This window comes from Pleurodeles waltl, chromosome 12 (assembly GCF_031143425.1).
Source record: "Pleurodeles waltl isolate 20211129_DDA chromosome 12, aPleWal1.hap1.20221129, whole genome shotgun sequence".
NCBI lineage: Eukaryota > Metazoa > Chordata > Amphibia > Caudata > Salamandridae > Pleurodeles > Pleurodeles waltl.
The window spans coordinates 598,677,181-598,697,908 of NC_090451.1; positions in this window are offsets into that span (position 1 = coordinate 598,677,181).

The window sequence follows — 20,728 nt, forward strand, 5'->3', positions numbered from 1 at the left end:
GTTAGAAGGTTCAGCCCTTGGTGTTCTCCTCCTAGGTCACAAAAGCAGGTGCACTCCTTTTTCTGTCTTTCATAGGTACAATAGTGATCTGAAGAGGGCACTGGGGTGCCATATTTATGCCTAGTGCCAGCTGGTGGGTATGGAAAATACCCAGCCAATCCCGAACCAATGAGGTAAAAGTTCCAAGGGGTGGCCCAAACCACTTTTGCAGCACTTCATGTGCGTTTTACTGTAAACTATCCCTTAGTGCCCCTTTCTACCTAAAACAAAGATGTTTGAATATTTACCCCCTTTTGCAGAGCTCCTGTGCCCACCCTGAGGATGTGGCCAGGGAAATGGGCAAACTCTTTTCTGTGTTCAAACAAACCTGTTTGGGGTAGATCCTCTCCCACTAGGAGTGGTGCCTGACTGGCTATCAGGACAATAGAGCAGAAGGGTCAGCCTTGGACAGAAAATAGGCTAGGGTGCCAAAATAAAAGTGGCCCCATTAGTGTATCAGAAAGATAAAACTGGCCAATGTTTGCAAATTGGGAAAGTTTTGAATTTGTACAAACTTGCTGTACAAGTGAATTGCAAGGTGTGGAAAACTGAATGGATTTGAGCTTGCTGCAGACAGTGTTTCTTTTAATATAAGGAAAATCAACAGACCGCCACAAAAGACTATAAAAAAGGCTCACAAACAGCCAAAAAAAGCCGGCCCACACACTGACCTGTCAGACCAGCCCATCTGGCACTACCTGATTGCCTTAAATGCTGATCCGATCTTGTAGAAAAGGCAAGCCAAGGTGTGAGCTACATCTGTCAGTGACAGGGTAGACATCTTTTGAAGTTAACTAAGTTCCTTGGCACAGCCCAGATGGCCATCCTGTCAGTGGAAGATCAACCCCTCTCCCTTTGTCTCAGCTCTGGGAGCCACTTCAGTTACACATAATCAAGGAGCGATTCAGCTGGCAGAAAAGCACATCTGGATCAGTCAGGAAAATGACAACCTTCGAAAAGTGTCATTTTAAAAACAGTAATATAAAATCCAACTTGACCATCAAGTTGGATTTTAAATTTATATTCAAATGAGCCCCTGAGTTAATTTTCTAGCTATTTCCATACTGAAGTAACAAATTATAAGTGAAGCTCATAGATTTCCATTTTTACAGAGAAATACAGACAGAAAACACCATGTTTTCTATCTGCATTTATTTGTAAACGCAGAAACATTAATAAAATTGGGCTTCTTTTAACTGACTGTCCATGCTGTCTTTAATGAATTCCAGGCCAACAGCTGAACAGATAAATAGCATGGGGAGTTATTTCCATTAACAAATTGCATTTATCAACATACATTGGAAAAATAATGCTAATATTCCTGTGTGGGTATATTGTTATGTTATATATGGCTGCCTAGTTTCTAAAACACAACAGGTAGCAACATATGAGTGTTTATCAGTTAAATAAGTGTGAAAATATACGATTTTACAACTTCACTTATTCACAAAACACAAAATAAATAAGGATAAATAAAGATAAGATGGTCAAACGATAAACATTCTTTCATATAGATGGAAATGTAAAAAAAAAAATACAATAAAACCAGGAGCCCTACATGTAAGGTATAGTAATGTAACTCACGGTTTTGAATGGGAGAGCCAGCCGATTCACAGTGAAAAATGATTTTGGAAGTTTTTTACTACCAGGGCATGTAAAACATAAAATATACATGCCCTGCTTTTTGCATACCATGCATCCAGCCCTAAGGGCATTTAGAGCCATCCTTCGGGGTGACTTGTAAGTATTAAAAAAATGTTGAGGCTTGGCAAATAGTTTATTTGCCAGGTCAAATTGGCAGTTTTAAAACAATATATTCATCTAAAGGGGCAGGCCTGGATAAATGCTTTGCACTGTCAATTTAGTGGTGGTATAATATATGCTGCAGTCCACATTTGACATTTAAATTACAGGCCCTGGGTACACTTTTGTATCATATACTAGGGAAGTATATGAAAGTTAAATGTGCCAATCAGGAGTATAGCCAATTTTGATGTTTAAGGGGTCAGTGCACACGCAAAACATCAAAATCAGCTCCAAAAAAAAAAGTATGTGACTACAAAAGAATCATTTTCGTACAGTAAATATATTATACATATATTATTTTAGGAAAATCAAAAGGGTTTTGCTAATACAAGATTTAAAAAATGAACTCGACTGTATACACTTTAAAAAGGATCACCATAAATCCCATTCAACATAACCAAAAATGTACTCACCCCGGCACTCAGTTTCACCAGTACTAATAGTTCCATTCTCATGAAAAGAGCTCTGACTTCGGCGAGAAACGTGACACTCACTCTCCAATTTACCAGTACAACACCATTGTTTTCTGCCTAATGTGTGAGAGGGGGAGTAGATAGCTTATAGAAAAGCACAGATCCTGAACGAAACTAACTTATTACAAGCAGGTTAGGGTATATTTGTAGGCATATGCCTTGAAAGCTAGATACATGATGTTTTCCATTGAAATCCCTTGGCGTAAAAAAAAATTAGGAGGTGTAGATAATTTCCGTTCTCTTACGATCTGGAACCGAGGGAAATTTAAATCCACTGAGGTACAGACAGCGGGGTAGTGTAGGGTTATTATTTATCACCCATGTCCCTATTAGGGTTAAGGACAGACACAAGCATTGGCAAATGAAAGGCTGTGGCCATATTTAATGTATACATAACAACTTGAAGAAGCATGGAAACACACATTAAGACATTTTTGTCACACTAAGACTTCATACATGCACCAACCACAGCTCCTCTGACATTAACGGAAATATAGTGTGACAATACAGTCATGCCCGGCTCAAACACATACTCAATGGGCAACCCAGTGGCAGACTCTGGAAGCAAGGCCAGGAGACCAACTTTCTCCCAGGTCAGCTTTATCTCCAAACTCATGTTAGAAGATAGTTCAGTATCAGACAAACCATAATGAAAGTGGAAAGAGGAATGATAGAGGATCACTTCAGTTCCCCCTTTTCCATTTCTAATGTTCAAGCAACTGCCATTGTTAGGCATCAGACAATGTTTGGGCTGGGGGGCCTGAGTAGGTAGAGACCACACCCCTGCCTCTCGTCGCCCTTCACTGCTCACAGACTCTTCACCTTCCCAAAACCTATTTAAAATGTGCTTTAGGCTCCAAGTGGGGCCAAGGTTGAAGATTTTAATTGGTGGCGGCCCAGGTATCCACCACATGCTATAAGAGGGAGACATATAGTTAAAGCAGCAGGCCATAGTGATATTAAGGACAATGTGAGAAAGAGCCTCTTTTGACATGGTTAGCCACCCACTTTTTGACTGGTATTTGATGTGGTTTCAAAGTTGTTGGTGCCCAGTGCCCCTGATAACTATGTTCCATGGGCCAGATCTCATTCCCAATATTGTTGTGATGCATTTGCACAATTGGCAACACCTTTAGCTGCCACTGCAAGTCCCTAGTGAATGGTACCTAGGTACCCAGAGTATGGGGTACAGGGGGTAGTTCGCTGAGGGCAGCAGCACAGATTGTGCCACCCTCAGAGACCATGCATCCAAGCACACCCAGCACTGCCATTGCAGGCTGTGTGTCCTGGTGCAATCCCCAAATCCAAAACTGACATGGCACACAGCCTGTATGACCTGTTCAATACACACTGCATGCAATATAAGTAAGCCACCACTCTGGTAAGCCTTCCAGCCCTAAGGTAGGGTGCTCTATTATGTATGTGTGGGCATTGATGCATGAGCAATATGCCCATACTGTGTCCTTGCCAAACCTGGGACATAGTAAGTGAACAGAGCAGCCATTTTAAATGCACGTGCTGGACACTGGTCAGTACGAGTTTGGTAGCTACATGATGGCCACTCTGAACCCTGGGTTGTTTGGTATCAAACACTTCACAACGATAAATCTGAACTGGTTCCAGTACTGGATTCATAGCAATATGTATCCACGGCCATCTTATGGGTGCCCCCTGCAAAAGCTAGCTAACCCTGTCATGGTTGCTGGCTGGTCACAACCAGCTTGCCACCACCAACAAGATTCTGGAACCTTGGGGGGAGAGCCTGTGCTCTCTGGGTTCAGAAAACAAAGCCCTTCCTCTGCAGAGGTGTTACACCTTCTCCCCCAAGAATGTGCACTGCCCTGCCAGAGAGCTACAAAGAGCTTACTGCCTTTGAAACCTGACCCCCAGCCCTTCTGCTAGCAGCAGATGGTACTTTGGTTGCACAACCCCACTTTTGGAGGGAGCAATGGTGGGAAAATGCAAAAAGGACAGGAGGAGTGGCCACACCCAGCTTGCACCACCCCTAAGGTGTTGCATGCGAGGTGACCTGTCCATTTCATTTTCCTCCATCTTGCATGGTAGGAAAATAGCTTAACAGGGATAGGGAAGTGACCTCTGCCCACAGGTAGTGGTCACATAGTGGGTGTATCCATCTTAAGATAGATGACTCATTGGTCACTACTAAGGACTACCCTAAACGCCCATTAAATGCAGTATTTAGTGGGCACCCCTAGACCTGCAGGTCAGATTCCAAGGACACAAGAAGGCCTGTAACAAAGACCCAGGGCTCAATAACTGCATTCCTGCTGCACAAAGGAAAAGGCACCAAACTGGCCAAACCGTGCCTGCTGCACCCAGGACTCGACAATCACTGCTGAGGGTTGTATGGACATCAGACTGACTCTACAAAACCCCAGAGGACCTCCACCCTTCTGAAAATCACCAATGATCTCCCTCCAGAGTGAAGGTATCAGTCCTTGCAACAAAGAAGCAAAAGACCAGTAAAATCCAGTTCACTGACCAGCCACAAACCAAGGAACCAGACATAGCAGCCAGACCGAATTCCATCCGACAGACCCAAAGGACAAATCCTGTAAGTGAGCCAAGTTTAGTGGCACTGCGACAAACAGTGGCTGAACCGTGCAATAGCCCGGGGTACTGGACACCCAACGATGGACACCAAGGAAAAAAAGTCCACTCCAGACTCTCAAAGGATCAGGAGCACGCCCCAGTTGAGGGACTCCAGGACACATAAGAAGCACCCCCCATAGTGGCCCTGCTGACCTGCAATCCACCCCCAAAGTGACCTGCCTCCTGCATCCAAGGTCACCTTTGCACACAGCTCCTGGCTCACCTATCTGCTCTGCACCTGGCCTCCCTGGACCCTGCGCCGAAGAACCAGTTGTGCTATAGGGGTCCCCCACCCCTTGCGACATCTAATGTCCAAGGGGGACCACCGGACTCACCTTGAAGTCCGCCTGTGCTTTGCTTTTCCAAGTGGTCCCCCACAGTGGTCCTGCACCAGCTGCAAGGATATTTCATCAGCTGCTCCCGCCGAAACACGGAGCTGCCTGAACTTCCCCATCTGATCCACAGGACGTCTCAATGACCTCAACCTATAAACGAAAGGAAACATTAGTTAACGCATTGACTGATTTTATATGCATTTTTAAAGTTTTCTCCCATTTATTCCTATGTTGCATAATTACGCACAAAAGGCCATTTTTGCTAAACTTTTAAAAATCTTAAATTAAGAAGTACTCGATTTTGATGATCTGGGTCTTAAAAAATTTATAAAAATCTGAACTATTTTTGTAAACTGGTCTTGAGACATTCTTTTGAGTGCATGCCCACATTTAGTGATGCAGTGAGATCTCCAAGATTGGCCTAACTGCTCAGCCAAGCTACCATCAAAATAAGGGCATTAGGTGTTCTTGGTTTTCCCTCTGAAACCCAAGGTGAGGTTGTTTGGACTCTGCACAGTATTAATCATTTTTGTACACTATAGAGAGAGCCAGCCTCCTACGGACACACATAAATGTAGATTAAAAAGAGCATGGGCTGATTTAATATGTACATAACAACATACATGAGCAGAGTACACGCAATAGCAAGTTTCCAGTTAGGTTTAAGAATAATAATGGATGATCTAGGATTTCTGCAAACCAGTTCTGTTACCTAGCAGGGAAAACCGACAGAAAATGCGAATTTAGGAGACAGTACTCAAAAACACGCCTAGGGTGTTACCTGACAGCACACAATAGAAGCAAAGGCCAGCCGACCAATACTGCCCGCGTGCCAACCACGCCCACAAAAAGGGTGCAGTCCTCTGTGCCCTCATTCCGTGTTTCTTATTCTCTGCACAGTACATGTTATAAAATAGGGTGCGTGCACCGGTCCACGTTGCTATTCCCGAATGAAATAGCAGCTGCGGGATTTATTGATCAGAATGTTTGTTTGTGCCGGTTGTTCAGTGGACTTAATTCAGTCTCGGTTCCAAGGATACAACGCAAGGCAACCCACTCTTCACACACTTAAGAATCGGTTTAGGTTGGAATCATTCAGTAAGTAGCGTGGCTGCTACCTTGAGGCCTAGGGGTGCATGTATGGCGGTACTGCAAGTAACCCCTGGGGAAGGCACACTCTCAGACTGGGAAGTCAGGGTGCTGAATGGTGTAAGAGTGGCCGGTGTACAGGACGCTTGCAGAGAAAGCGGTTCTTGTGAATCACTGCTGTAGCCTGTGGAAAAGAAGTAGTGGCGATATGTTATAAAACAGGCCGCTAAAATTTTGCAGCAGGGGAAAAAATTAGGCGGAAAGAAATTCAAATTATGTGGCGTAGCGCAGCACGTTTTGTGGCTATGTTACTTGATTATTTTGACGTTTCCAGTTGTCCGGGCAAAGATGTCAACTCATTAATATCCATTTATCTCAACTGATAGGTGACCAGTCGAACTTTGGAAAGGGCCTGCTACTGTTTGGCAATCTGTGTGGCCGGCGTTTTTACTAGTTATTGATCTGTTTAAAATAGATACAACATTTTTGGTTGAAAATCTGCCATTTATGCAGCAGACGATTGATTATGTGGCAAGTGTGTCAAATACATAATTATGCGGAAATCGTTGTGGCCGCAGTTCGTATAATTCCAGGGTCCTGGCTATACCTCAGTGTAGTTTGTGGGTCGTGCACTGCTTTAGTGTGTGGTAGAAAGGACTCATTTGAGGCGTATCTTCTTAGTTACATATTGCTGCACCTGGGGACATATGACACCAGGTGGTGTTGATGTCTGAAGGGGCATTCCTTTTCCCATCCAATACATTCATTCATCCATCTTCGTGCTATTAATAATTTGTCAGTTCAACCACACACAGTCTCTTTCATCCACAACTCCTTGGTCTCATAATCCAGAAAATATCATGCACAAACAGAATCCTAAAACACATTTACGTTCACTTAGATAAAAGCCACACATGGGTGTCTGTTTAATCGGCATTCAGCCAGTGCTTAATTTGTGCTTGTTGTTTCCGCTGCTGAGCACCGGCACTTATTTTTTAGGGCCGGCGCTTATTCTTCTGCCTCAAACATTTGCTGCGAGCAAAAGAGACATATGGAAAAGACGAAGGAAGGGAAAAACGAAAAAAGCGTCACAAAGGGAGAAAGCAGAAAGCTGCGAGAGTGATCTGAGGGGGCAGAGAGTGGCTGTAAATGGATTGAAGAAGCCCGAGCTGGCTTCAGGATTACGCTGCCTCAGTATTTCATGTTCAAACATTTAATTGCAGCAGCGGCGTGTTTAAGAGGAGGGCTTTGGGCACCGGCACCTTTTTATTTACAAATTAAGCACTGCATTCAGCATTTCAACATCTTTGCATTATTGGTTGTAGTGAAAATTCATTTGGTATTTGAAATTTTACTCTTCAAAATGAAGCACCTGGATCAAAATGATTTTACTTAGTCGAGGACAAGTCAAGGTTTAAACTACAGTGCGTAGGACTTCCACATACAAACGAAGGATACTCTTTTGGCCCTGCAATCTATAGGGATATGGCTATTAGCCCTAGAGTCTGTACACCGGTAGCATGCTGCGGTCACTTCTCTGTGAATTTTAACAGTAGAAAACCTCATTTTCAAAAGAGAGCCCTTTCAGGGGTGGGGGTATGCTGCTCAGGAAAACAAGCATTGGCAAAGCCATTAGGTCGCGCCTTTGAAAACAGTGTTAGCTGACGTTCTGACTTTGCCAATTCTTGATGATGAATAACATATCAACAATTCAAATTAATGCTTGCTTGCCATCAACAACAAGAAAAACAAGCATTGGCAAACTAACAGGTTTGACTATTTCCTAAATGAAAGTGATTCTTCATTGGAATTAGAACCATTGTTCCAGTGCAGGCGAAATTATGTTGAGAAGGTTCATAATATGTCAGTAATTTCCACTTTTATACATGTTCAGTTTTGCTAATCTATCAGTAACTCTATCTGCATTTTTAGATGTGTACAATTACTCACTAATCCTGGGTGCAACCATATTTACATTTACATTGTCAGATGTGAATTTTTACATATATCATCTTTAAGGTGACTACACCTGCCCCTAGTTTATAAAAGATTATTTGATGAAAATTGTTTCCTTTTTCAACGACGGGAGAGAGAGTTTGGATGGGGTATTTCCATCAGTTTCACAAATTTATTTGACATATATTGGATATCTGCGTTTCTGGTGCCACTCAGCTTAATCCGAACTACCAAAGGTTGCATGCCAAAGGAGAGACCAGCATTAGATTTATTGAGAATAAGAAGGGTTTTTATTAATCCGTATTTGGAAAGATACGCAGTGGGTATTAAAAAGATTTTGTTCACTTCAATAAAATCGACCCAATAATCAGGATTGGGTCAACAAACAGCACTCTAGTGCACAAGTCCTTGCACTCGCATAAACAAAGATTTGCAGTTCAGGAAATTTGGAAGTGCCTAGTATTCCGTTTTGCAAAAGTACAGTGCATGATGCAGGTAAACAAGCAGGGATGGCGTTGTCGCTGTAACATTCTGTGATCCTGGGTAAGTCACTTACCTCTCCGACCTGAAAACAAATCTGTCTACAGCATGTTCCATGATGTGCTAATCAAGAGTTATGTTACAGGCTGGTAAATAGAGCATAGGAGGGGAAACAGTGGGCTCTGCACTTCTCTTTCTTATAACTGCTCTCACTTTGAAGTCAGGAGTTCTCTGGAAGACACAGCTTGACATCTGACCTCGGCCTCTGAATGCACAGCAAATGTGAGGAGATAAGAACAAGATTTATAGGCCTGTTTACAAAGTGCTTAATTTGGTGCGGGCACCAGTACTTATTTTTTTAGGGCAGGGACATAGGGGCATATTTACAATAAAGTGACACAGCGCCAAAAGTGGCATCACTGCTTCACTTTAGTAAGGCAGGGATGCGCCATACTTACAAACATACAGTGAACCTCTGTGTTTCCCCTAGCACTGGCGCTAATTTAGCTGCCTAGCGTCAACACAACGCGCCTGTCACCATAGTGCAAGTGTGCCCGCATTGCAGGGACTGATTGTTTATGTGAAGGAAGGTGTCTCTTCCGGCACATAAACAATCAATAATGATGATTTGGAACATCTAAGTTTGCTGAAGAACACAGCAAACATAGAGGTAGCAAATCGTCATTAATTAATGATTGTTTAAGTGCAGGAAGAGACACCTTCCTGCACATTAACAGTCATTCATGGTGTTTTGCTCTAGCTATGTGTGCTGCAGAATGTAGCACACATAGAAAAAGCAAAAAACGAGGAGAAATAAAAGTATTTCTACTCATTGCACCATGCTACCTCCAGCCCTGGGGTGGCATTAGTTTTTGGCGCTGCATCAGATTTATGATTCCTTGTAAATCTGAGGCAGCGTCAAAAGCAATGGGTGTAGCGGTGGAGCACCCACAGCAACACCCAATGAACGATCCTGTGCTACAGAAAACTGCATCAGGGGGGCCCATATTTACAAGGCAGAGTTAAGCCACAAAAAGTGGCTTAGCGCCGCCATGTAAATATGGCACAGTGCACAGTGACACTGGAGCGTCACAAAAAGTGACACTCTGGTGGTGTTAGGGGCTTGTAAGTATGCCCCATAGTTTTTTGCATCAGGCATTTACTGTGAGCAAAAGACACATATGGGAAAGGTGAAGGAAGAGAAAAATGAAAAAGCGTCACAAAGGGAGAAAGCAAAAAGCTACAAGAGTGTGCTGAAGGGTCAGGGAGTGGCTTTAAATGGAATAAAGAGGACCAAGATGGCTTGCACATTTAAATGCAGCAGCCACGTGTTTCAAAAGACATTTGGGCACCGGCACACTTTTAATTTACAAATTAAGCATTGTGTTTACAGAAAAGGTGCGCTCCGAAGGATACTGTAAGTAAGGGTTTGGCATGGGAGGAAGAACGTGAACCAGGAGACCTCTCAGCCAACAAATGAAACACAAGAAAACGTGAGTTACAAACCACAAAGCCAATAGCAATTATTATCTATTTGCAGATAAGATGTTTTTACACGGCGTGTCTTTGAGGTCATGGTTACATCCATTAAACAACAGTGACCGCCCTTATGTGTTTCGCTGGAACATTTGTGGCAGCACCTGTGTGAATTACATTCATTTCTGAGAGCGCGGCAGGCAAACTATGATCTAAGGGTTCATGCTGTTATCATAGATAAAAGGTGAAAAGTCCTGTAAAACTGAATTATGGTTTTAATTTCACTACTGTAGAAAATGAGTGTTTGGCGTCGGAAGCCATGGAAATATGTACGTTATGTGTGAGCACTTTGAGGTTGCTATGTCAACAGCCTGCAAAATACTTTTTGCATGTGATATTAATGCAGTGGCGGACAAGGGGGTGCACAATAAACTTTCCAACGCATGTGGTGTGAAAACAATCATTTGTAATGGAGGGGAGGGACGGGCACTTGCCTTGCCAGAAACGCCCTCTCAATCACCTAGATTTGTAAGCAAGCCACTCACTTTTTTAGTTTATCTGCCCTTCATAAACTTGAAGGCATTTTTTTGGTGAGTCTTTCTTTTGAGGTGTTTAGGATGGCACGCTGGACGCGGGTGCACTGCTGTGTGTGGGTGTGCACATCAGGAGGAATAGACAGCTGTCAATGGACTGGGTAACACTGTACCATTAGAAAAGCATGGCTCACATGCATCACCTCACGGGTACATTGTTGAAGGACATTTTCCCTTTTTCAAATGCCCTCTGATGCATCCTTGGTGCTTCCATAAACTTGAAATACAACAGAATATTACGCATGGCTATGTGGAGTGCAGCGTGCTATATTCTTGACTTAATTATGAATAGAAATACAGTTCAAGAGTGCAATGTATTATGCTTGTCACGTGCTGCCTTTTAACGTCCAATTTACAGTCACAGCACACATATAATGGTGTCTGAGACTGATCAAGCCATTGGCCAAGGACAAGAACAGATAGGTGTGACCCAGTGAAGAGAAAGGCAAGGGACTTGTTGCTCCATAAAAGACACTTTGGATGATATGGGTCCCCATAAATGAGACTTAACCCCTTCGCTGCCAGGCCTTTTCCCCTCCTCTGCCAAGCCTTTTTTTGGCTATTTGGGGCAGTTCGCGCTTAGGCCCTCATAACTTTTTCTCCACATAAGCTACTCATGCCAAATTTGTGTCCTTTTTTCGCAACATCCTAGGGATTCTAGAGGTACCCAGATGTTGTGGGTTGCCCTGAAGGAGACCAAGAAATTAGCCAAAATACAGCAAACATTTAGTTTTTTTCAAAACAATGAAAAAAAGGGCTGCAGAAGAAGGCTTGTGTTTTTTTCTCTGAAAATGGCATCAACAAAGGGTTTGCAGTGTTAAAATCACCATCTTCCCAGCTTCCAGGAACAGCCAGACTTGAATTAGAAAACCCAATTTTTTAACACATTTTGGCATTTTACTGGGACATACCACTTTTGTACTATTTTTTGTGCTTTCAGCCTCCTTCCAGTTAGTGCCAGAAATGGGTGTGAAACCAATGCTGGATCCCAGACAGCTAAACATTTCTGAAAAGTAGACAAAATTCTGAATTCAGCAAGGGGTAATTTGTGTAGATCCTACAAGTGTTTCCTACAGAAAATAACAGCTGAAATAAAAAAATATTGAAATTGAGGTGAAAGAAACAGCCATTTTTCTCCACGTTTTACTCTGTAACTTTTTCCTGCGATGTGAGATTTTTCAAAGCAATATACCGTTACGTCTGCTGGGCTCTTCTGGTTGCGGGGATATATAGGGCTTGTAAGTTCATCAAGAACCCTAGGTACCCGGAGCCAATAAATGAGCTGCACCTTGCAATGGGTTTTCATTCTATACCGGGTATACAGCAATTCATTTGCTGAAATATAAAAAGTGAAAAATAGGTATCAAGAAAACCTTTGTATTTCCAAAATGGGCAAAAGATAAGGTGTTGAAAAGCAGTGGTTATTTGCACATCTCTGAATTCTGGGGTGCCCATACTAGCATGTGAATTACAGGGCATTTCTCAATAGATTTCTTTTTTACACACTGTCTTACATTTGGAAGGAAAAAATGTAGCGAAAGACAAGGGGCAATAACACTTGTTTTGCTATTCTGTGTTTCACCAAGTCTCCCGATAAAAATGGTACCTCACTTGAGTGGGTAGGCCTAATGCTCGCGACAGGAAACACAACATGGACACATCAAATGTTTTCATTGAAATCCGACATGTTTTTTGCAAAGTGCCTAGCTGTAGATTTTGACCTCTAGCTCAGTCGTCACCTAGGGAAACCTACCAAACCTGCGCATTTTTGAAAACAAGACACCTAGGGGAATCCAAGATGGTGTGACTTGTGGGGCTCTGACCAGGTTCTGTTACCCAGAATCCTTTGCAAACCTCAATATTTGGCTAAAAAAACTTTTTTTCTTACATTTCGGTGACAGAAAGTTCTGGAATCTGAGAGGAGCCACAAATGTCCTTCCACCCAGCGTTCCTCCAAGTCTCCCGATAAAAATGGTACCTCACTTGTGTGGGTAGGCCTAGCGACCGCAACAGGAAATGCCCAAACCACATTTTCCCCAAATAAAACAGACCTGTTTTTTACAAAGTGCCTAGCTGTGGATTTTGATCTCTAGCTCAGCCGGCACCTAGGGAAACCTAGCAAACATGCAAATTTTTAAAACTAGACACATAGGGGAATCCAAGATGGGGTGACTTGTGGGGCTCTCACCAGGTTCGCGACAGGAAACACAACATGGACACATTCCATTTTTTCATTGAAATCTGACATGTTTTTTGCAAAGTGCCTAGCTGTAGGTTTTGGCCTCTAGCTCAGCCTGCACCCAGGGAAACCTACCAAACCTGCGCATTTTTTAAAACAAGACACCTAGGGGAATCCAAGATGGTGTGACTTGTGGGGCTCTGACCAGGTTCTGTTACCCAGAATCCTTTGCAAACCTCAATATTTGGCTAAAAAAACACTTTTTCCTCACATTTGGGTGACAGAAAGTTCTGGAATCTAAGAGGAGCCACAAATTTCCTTCCACCCAGCGCTCCCCCAAGTCACCCGATAAAAATGGTACCTCACTTGTGTGGGTAGGCCTAGTGCCAGCGACAGGAAATGCCCCAAAACACTATGTGGACACATCAAAATGATCAAATACTAAACTAACTGTTTTGCGGGGGCCACCTGCGTTTTTGGTCTTGGGCTCAGCAGCCATATAGATCTACAAAATCAGCCTACCAAATCCAGACATTTCTAAAAACTAGACACCCATGGGAGTCCATGGAGGTGTGACTTGCGTGGATCCCCCAATGTTTTCTTACCCAGAATCCTCAGCAAACCTCAAATTTATCTAAAAAAAATCACATTTTCCCACATTTCTGTGTGAGATCACCGCACCAGGACAAATTGCCTACCACCCAAGGTTCCCCTCAGTCTCCCGGTAAAAATTATACCTCACTTGTGTAGGTGGGCCAAGTGCTTGTGACAGGGAAGAGCCAAAAACATGTCAAAATTGAGGGGAACCAAATCGGGTCCAAAAGGGCAGTTTGAAAAAAAACATTTTTAGGTTGACAAGTGCGGCAGAATTTGTATCGGGATAGATGAGACAATGCTGGGTGATAGGAATTTTGTGGATTCCTGCAGATTCCGGAAGCTTCCATCACAAAAATGTGGGAAAAATGTGTGATTTGCTGCAAAGTTGGAGGTTTGCAGGGCAGTGTGGGTAAGAAAATGGTGCGGGTGCGGGTGCATGTGAAGCACATTACCCTGGAATCACCCAGATGTTTAGTTTTCAGATGTGTCTAGGTCCTGTGGATTTTTCTACATGGCAGCGTCCCAAAGTCAATAAAGTGCAGCCCTCACCATTCCAAGTGAGACGATTTTGAGAGTTAGCCAAGCTCTCATGGCCCAAATGTAAAACCAAAACCCACAATAATCAAATGTCCTCTTGCTTGCCATGGATAAGATGTTTTAGTGTGTGGGGGGAGAGCTGAAAGACTGCTACCCCCTTCAGTTGGCTGGCAGCAGAGCAGTCAGGCGTTACTTAGAGGCAATATGTAAAGTATTTATGCAGCACTTCAAACAGCAATAAAGGGAAAAACACCACCCAAAAAGACTCCACACCAGATTAGAACACTAGAGTAAACTTTAATAATTAATAAATAAATCAAGCCCCAAACAACAAGAATCCAATCAACAGAACTGGAGATATGCAAGTTTAAAGTTTTCAGTAAAAATAGCTCCAAAAAGCACAAAGCGCCACCTGTGGATATTTGGTCACGCCGGAATGGGGCAAAGTCACAAGCTGAGGTTGACCGCAATGGCTACAGAAACCCATTTAGGCGTGCTGAACAAGGGTACCGTAAATCCTGGTTTGCAGAACATTGCAAGGTCCCATGCCAGGCATACATTTTACAGCTGAAGTGATGCGTTGACTCCGAGGAGCGATGAAGCTACAATGCGAGGTCCTGCATCATCACGGAGAATACCATCAACGAGGGCTTGCAATGCAAAAGCCTGGCATCGAGGATGCTTCATGCAGTCAAGGCAATTCATTGATTCTGAAGAGCTGTGAGGCTGTGAACCTGCATCATCTTTGAGGCTTCTGTTGTCTATGGATTTGTGATGCGAGGTCCTGCGTCAGGAAAGCTTCGCATTGTCAGCGTTTCAGAAACTAGCTGCAGGGTGGATGAGGAGTCCTTGCGTGAGTAGAACCCTCGCAGCAGAGGTGATGCATCAGTTCTGAAGGCAATGTGTCATACAGCAAAGGCAATGTGCTGGCTCTACTGGAGATGCCCCACAGAGGAGATGGGTCAGTTCTGCTGGATCCACATAAGCAGAGCACCTCCAGGCCTACTTCCAAGGGTCCAGGACTGGCAGGTAAGGACTCACAGATGGCAGAATCCAGGTGCTGGCTCAAGGTTGTTGGTGCCTTCTGTCCCTAATGCTTTAGTCAGGAGGCCAGTCAACTAGCCCTTGGAGTCACTTTGGAGTCCTGGGTTCAACAGATGCAGAACCACTCCTTCTCACCCAGGCAAGAGGGCAGCAGGTCAGCACAGTGGGGCAAAAGTTCCTCAAGAGCAGCAGTACAGCAGAGTGGCAGTCCTTTCAGTAGCATAACAGTCCTTAAGTGTACTGAAGACTTGGTGTCAAGGGTCAATATTTGTACCTGAGCTTTCCTTTGAAGTGGGAGAAGCATCTATAGTTTTCCCTTTGAAGTCCCCTGGCATCCTACCTTCTCTTTACTGGCTCCAGACTCACTACAGGGTTTATGCAGCCCTTTGTGTGGAGTCAGGACACAAACTATTCAGGAGTAAGGAGGACCAGCTCCACCTTCCCACCCTACCAGTAATAGCCCAACTAGGCACACCTAAGCTCTGTGTGTGTGGCTGTCTAGGAGGAAGACACAAAGCCCAACCGTCAACTACACCCAATCATGTGACGCAGAGACAGGCTGCAGCTCCTAAATGGCAGGAAAATGGAAACTTTCTAAAAGTGGCATTTTCAAAATTGTAATTTAAAATTTGACTTCCACATGAGAGAAGATTTTTCATTACAATTCCAAAGACACCAAACTTGAATTGGTCATGTGCTCCAATTTGGAAGTTATTACTAATTAGATGTAATAAGGTAAATTCAATGTCACTACCAGGATATGTCAAACTAAAAAGTACATGTCCCATGATTTCAATACACTGCAGCCTGCCCTTTGGGCTGTCCAGGAAGGTTTGCGCCTGGCAAAGGTTTATTTTGCCAGACTGAAATGGCAGTTTAATACTGTACAGGGAGGCTGCAATGGCATGCCTGAGACATGTTTAAAGTGCTACTTAAGTGGATGGCACAACCAGGACTGCAAGTCCTCTTGTACCATTTAAATTACAGACCTGGGCACGGGTAGTGCCACTTTACTAATGACTTATAAGTACATTAAATATGTCATTTGTGTTCTCAGTCAATCTACTATTTCTTAAGGAGAGAGCACAAGCACTTTTGTAGTGGTTAACAATGGCAAAGTGAGCTGTCATAAAGCCAGCAAACACAAAGTCAACAAACAGGAGGGTTGAAGGCAAAAATATAGGGGTAAACCACACCAAGGATGCCAGGTCCAACACTTCTACAGGAAAAAAAAATCGAAAAAACACAACCTGTTCGCTAGGACCCTACTAAATCAAGAAACTGTGCTGTTCTCTCAGCCAAAAGACACAATAGAAAACTGTCCCTCTAAAAACATGACCCCTCTGTTCCAAGGGGCTAATCCACGTACAATCACAGCTTTAGAGTGTAGTAAAAACACGTTCTCCTGGTTTTGTTTTCTTTCCTTGCTCCCTGTACTTTTTCTTTTGAACGTCCTCACATTTATATAATACTACAGCAATCCACGTTTTGGTAAAGCACGTTCTTGACGATATCTCTTAATTACATATCGGCATTCGATTTAGACTTACATAAAACAAATCTTATATCTACATTTGAGGTGCAAAAACAAGTCTTGCCTCACCTCGGCATATAGACATCAGTATCTTCATCGGCTGCGTGATGGTGGTCGTGAATCCCAAAATTAATTTCAGATTGTGAGATGGTTGAACTACTAAAAGGCGAATCATATTGCAAAGTGTCATGTTTGTTCTGCCTGTCATGCTATCCGAGTCGCAGACACATTTGGTTAATCTGATAAAAGTTTTAATAAGTGGACCTTGTGCACTCATAAGGCATCTTTATGCCATTATTCTCTTAAAGGTATATGTTTTTTATTGTTCTATGAAGTTATTGTTGAACATGTTCCGTTTTTCACAAAGGTCCATACTGCATGCAAAATTTGAGAAATTAGGACCTTGCAATAGTTAAAGTGTTAATTAAAGGTGCTGAAGAGCTGTAAAAAAAAGTTTGTTCACATTATATTAAAACAATGCGCTTGTTAAAAAAAAAAAAAAGTGGATGTGCTGGCATGTCTGACTTACCTATGTCCCTCCAGTCTCGATATCAAGCAAAGGGGGTGGAGAATGGAGTCCACAGTAAATATGAAGTAATCTGACACGACATATCAGGCACGAATTTCCTTTAACTGAGCTGACTTCTTTTCACTTAGTGGGCAGCACTATCAGATGAAAGGCAAATTGACAAATGATATAGAGATCTTTTATTTAGAGCAATGGAAGCATTCACCGCTGACACTGATCACTCATGCTTTGAAAAACACATTCAATTTTAGGTAACTAGTTCTGGTGCCCTTTCAACATTTGAGAGATAAAGAGACGAAATATAGACTTATTCCGGTCCTTAAAACTAAAAGCTTTACAGACTGCGTCTCTGCCTCAATATTAAAGTCTTAAGGGGATATGTAGGCTTGGTGGTACAAGAGGACTGCTGTAAATGAGCCCTTCTACCACCCTATCAAACTTCCGGTTCCTTTGCCCCATTTAGAGGCGGGAAGAGTGCCACATTTGCAAAAGCAGAAGCTCAGCTTGTAACGCAGAAGCAACCTTTGACCTAGTGCCCTTCCACCACTGGACCCCTGCCTCATAGTGACAGTCGCTCCACCCTATATAAGGTGGGACAGTCCTCACTTAATTTCCCTGCCTAGGACCGCCATAGCCTTTGCTGACCTGTTAGGCCAGTGCACCCGCAAGGGTCTAAATGGCTCTCTCAGATCAAGCTGTTTTGCTTACATCCTAGCAATTGTACAAAGCGAGAGCAAGTATCCAACATTTGCTTTCCTGTATGGAATGGCATTGGGCTTTTCCATTGTTGATATAAGGGCAGAGAACAGAAAAATGATCACAACATTTCTGTTGAAAGCTCCAATCAAGAACACAATTGAAAAAGCCGCACAGGTTAAACCTGAATAAAGCTCTCATAATAGTCAAAAATCTATTTCACATAGTCAGAGAGGGTTGTCCAGTGTAGATTGCTTTGGAGATGGATTCCCTCATATTAACAGCCACTTACTGCCTTGCAACACTTGTTGCTTAGAATCCATGCTCCTCTTGTGGGCCTCCAGTCAAAGACTTTCCTTTAGTTTTAAGTATGTTAATAATTAATCTGTTTCTGTCATAATAATTGGATAAACTTGAGTTGGAGTTAGAGAACTCCCAGTGTTAAATCCATATCTACTAGGACATCAGAATAAAGTAAAACATTAACGTGTGCCTGTAAAACCTTAGAAGAATGTGTCTCTTCAAAGTCACCTGGCGGTCGCCCAAAGAGAATAAAAGCAACATCAGTGAGAGGACGCTCCTCTGTATGAGGTCATGAGTATTACATGTGTCCCTGAGAGGGAACCCTGTGCATCAACTTTGAAGGAAGGCATACATATATTGTAATAACTTCAATTTTATTTAGTCTCATTGGAATCTACATGGAGCACGGTAAACTAATAGACACTTAAATTGTATAGGTTCAACAGAATTAACAAATTAAAGGCTTAATAAAGATATCACCACCTGAAAGCTGCATGCCTGTTCCCTTTATGGCATGGGGTGCATTAGCATCTCAGCTGCTCAGGTAAGGCGTCTACGAGGCAAGTATCTAGGTCCCACTATCATCTATTTTCTCTTCAAAATTCTCAGTTCCATCCAACAGGCATAACCAATAAATGCGCCAGAAGACTACTTGCAGCTTTGATTCCTCCTCCCTAGTTCTAAGAATAACCTTCAAAGCCTCTAATGTAATCTTCACACGTGCAGAAGGTGAAGGCGGATTACACGCTACAAGTCTCAAATTTCTATTATCTGGCAAACCCAAATGGATTGTGAGTGAATGAAACTGAAAAAGCCCAGTATCCATCCTTTCGGTTATCTTGACAGGGTGTTCTTCATCCAGTGAATTGTGATTGGTCAAGAAGCGGACCTTTGTATTATCTACACTTTGCACAGAGGGGCGTGTCCACTCAATTCCTATTTCTTTAGTGAGTCAGTCAGTCAATGTTTCTTTAGTCGTTTAAAACACCATAAAAGTCAACAAAATCACGTGAAACATGACTATTGCACAAGTCATACCATTGATAATAACATTCAGACTGGGTGACGATTGAAACTGACAAATAACATAAAGGAGGTGCAGTATTCCATGGGACATTTAAAACATGCAAGGTGAAAAAACTAAAGTGAAGGCCATTCATCGCAACAAATAACATAGTTGAAATTGGGCATTGTATCGCATCCCAAACATCATTGAAATTGAAACTCCATATCTTTACCTCACTATTAGAGAACCTCGTATATAATTACTCACTGCTAAACAAACTTCAAATGAACCCAGCTGCTGTAAACGGACCATGCCCAACTTAGAGCTTCTAATGCTAGCAACTCGCATATCGTTGATTAAAAAGGGGCGTGCCATGATCTATGCAATGTGCAAAAAAGCATAAAGTGGCTAGCACTTTGAGAGGTCAAATTGTCATAGGGGCAGTTTGGAAGATTCGGAAACCAAGCACTTTTTATTTCAAGGTGGAGGAGGGCATGAGTCCTCCCCAAGTCTACTATGGCCTTGGGGACCCCATCCACCAGGGTCAGATATATTAAAAAGGAAAGGGGCTGCGCCGCCACCCTGCCCAAGCCTATTATGGCTTTGGGAACCCAATTGTCCATGGCCCCATATATTTATTAAAAGAGGTGAGCGGCCCCCTCCCCGAGCCATATTCAGCCCCAGGGACTCCATCCCTTGGGGCCTGCTTCAATTAAAGGTGGGTGCCCCAGTGCCCACTTGGAGCACCCACCAACCACTCTTTGAGAGCCATGGGGGAGCCCCAGGGCCCCCAAGACCCCAGCCAGCTACTCCATTCTGCGGGACCCTGCATTGCTCTTGCCCACAGGGAGTAGCTATTTATGCTGTTCCCTTTGGGCGGGAGCAATATCTTGTTCTGTTTCCTTGCCCAAAATAATGCAGGCAAGGAAACTGATTAAAAGTCTGGTCCCAGCCTGCAGGAGCATTTTTAAAGCTCCCGCCCGCTGGGAGCAGACTTTGGGTTTGCTCCCATTGGGTGGGAGTTTTGAAAATGCTCCCACCAGGCGAGAGCAAAGACAAGTTTCCCTGCCTACGTCGTCGTGGGCAGAAAAACTGTTGTGTCACGGGGTGGGCTCTCGGGGACACAGCAAGTGAGGCACCTTCAGGGGATGGTGTCCATGGAGTGGTAAATGGCTCAGGGATGTGGGCCAAGGGCCTCCCCTCCATTTATTTAAAAATAGCAGCCCTCGGGTATGGAGTTCCTAGGGCCTTTCAAAGGTCAGGGGGGGGAGTGTGCTGTCACCCCTTCACTTTTTGGCACATTCAGGCCCCAGGGGTGGGCTCCCCAGGGCCTTTTAAATCTTGGGTATAGGGGCCATACAGCCTTCCCCCTTCAGTGCACATTTCAGACAGTGGGTGGGCTCCAAGGAGCTATAATGGTTGGTGGGGGGGGCACACTCTCCT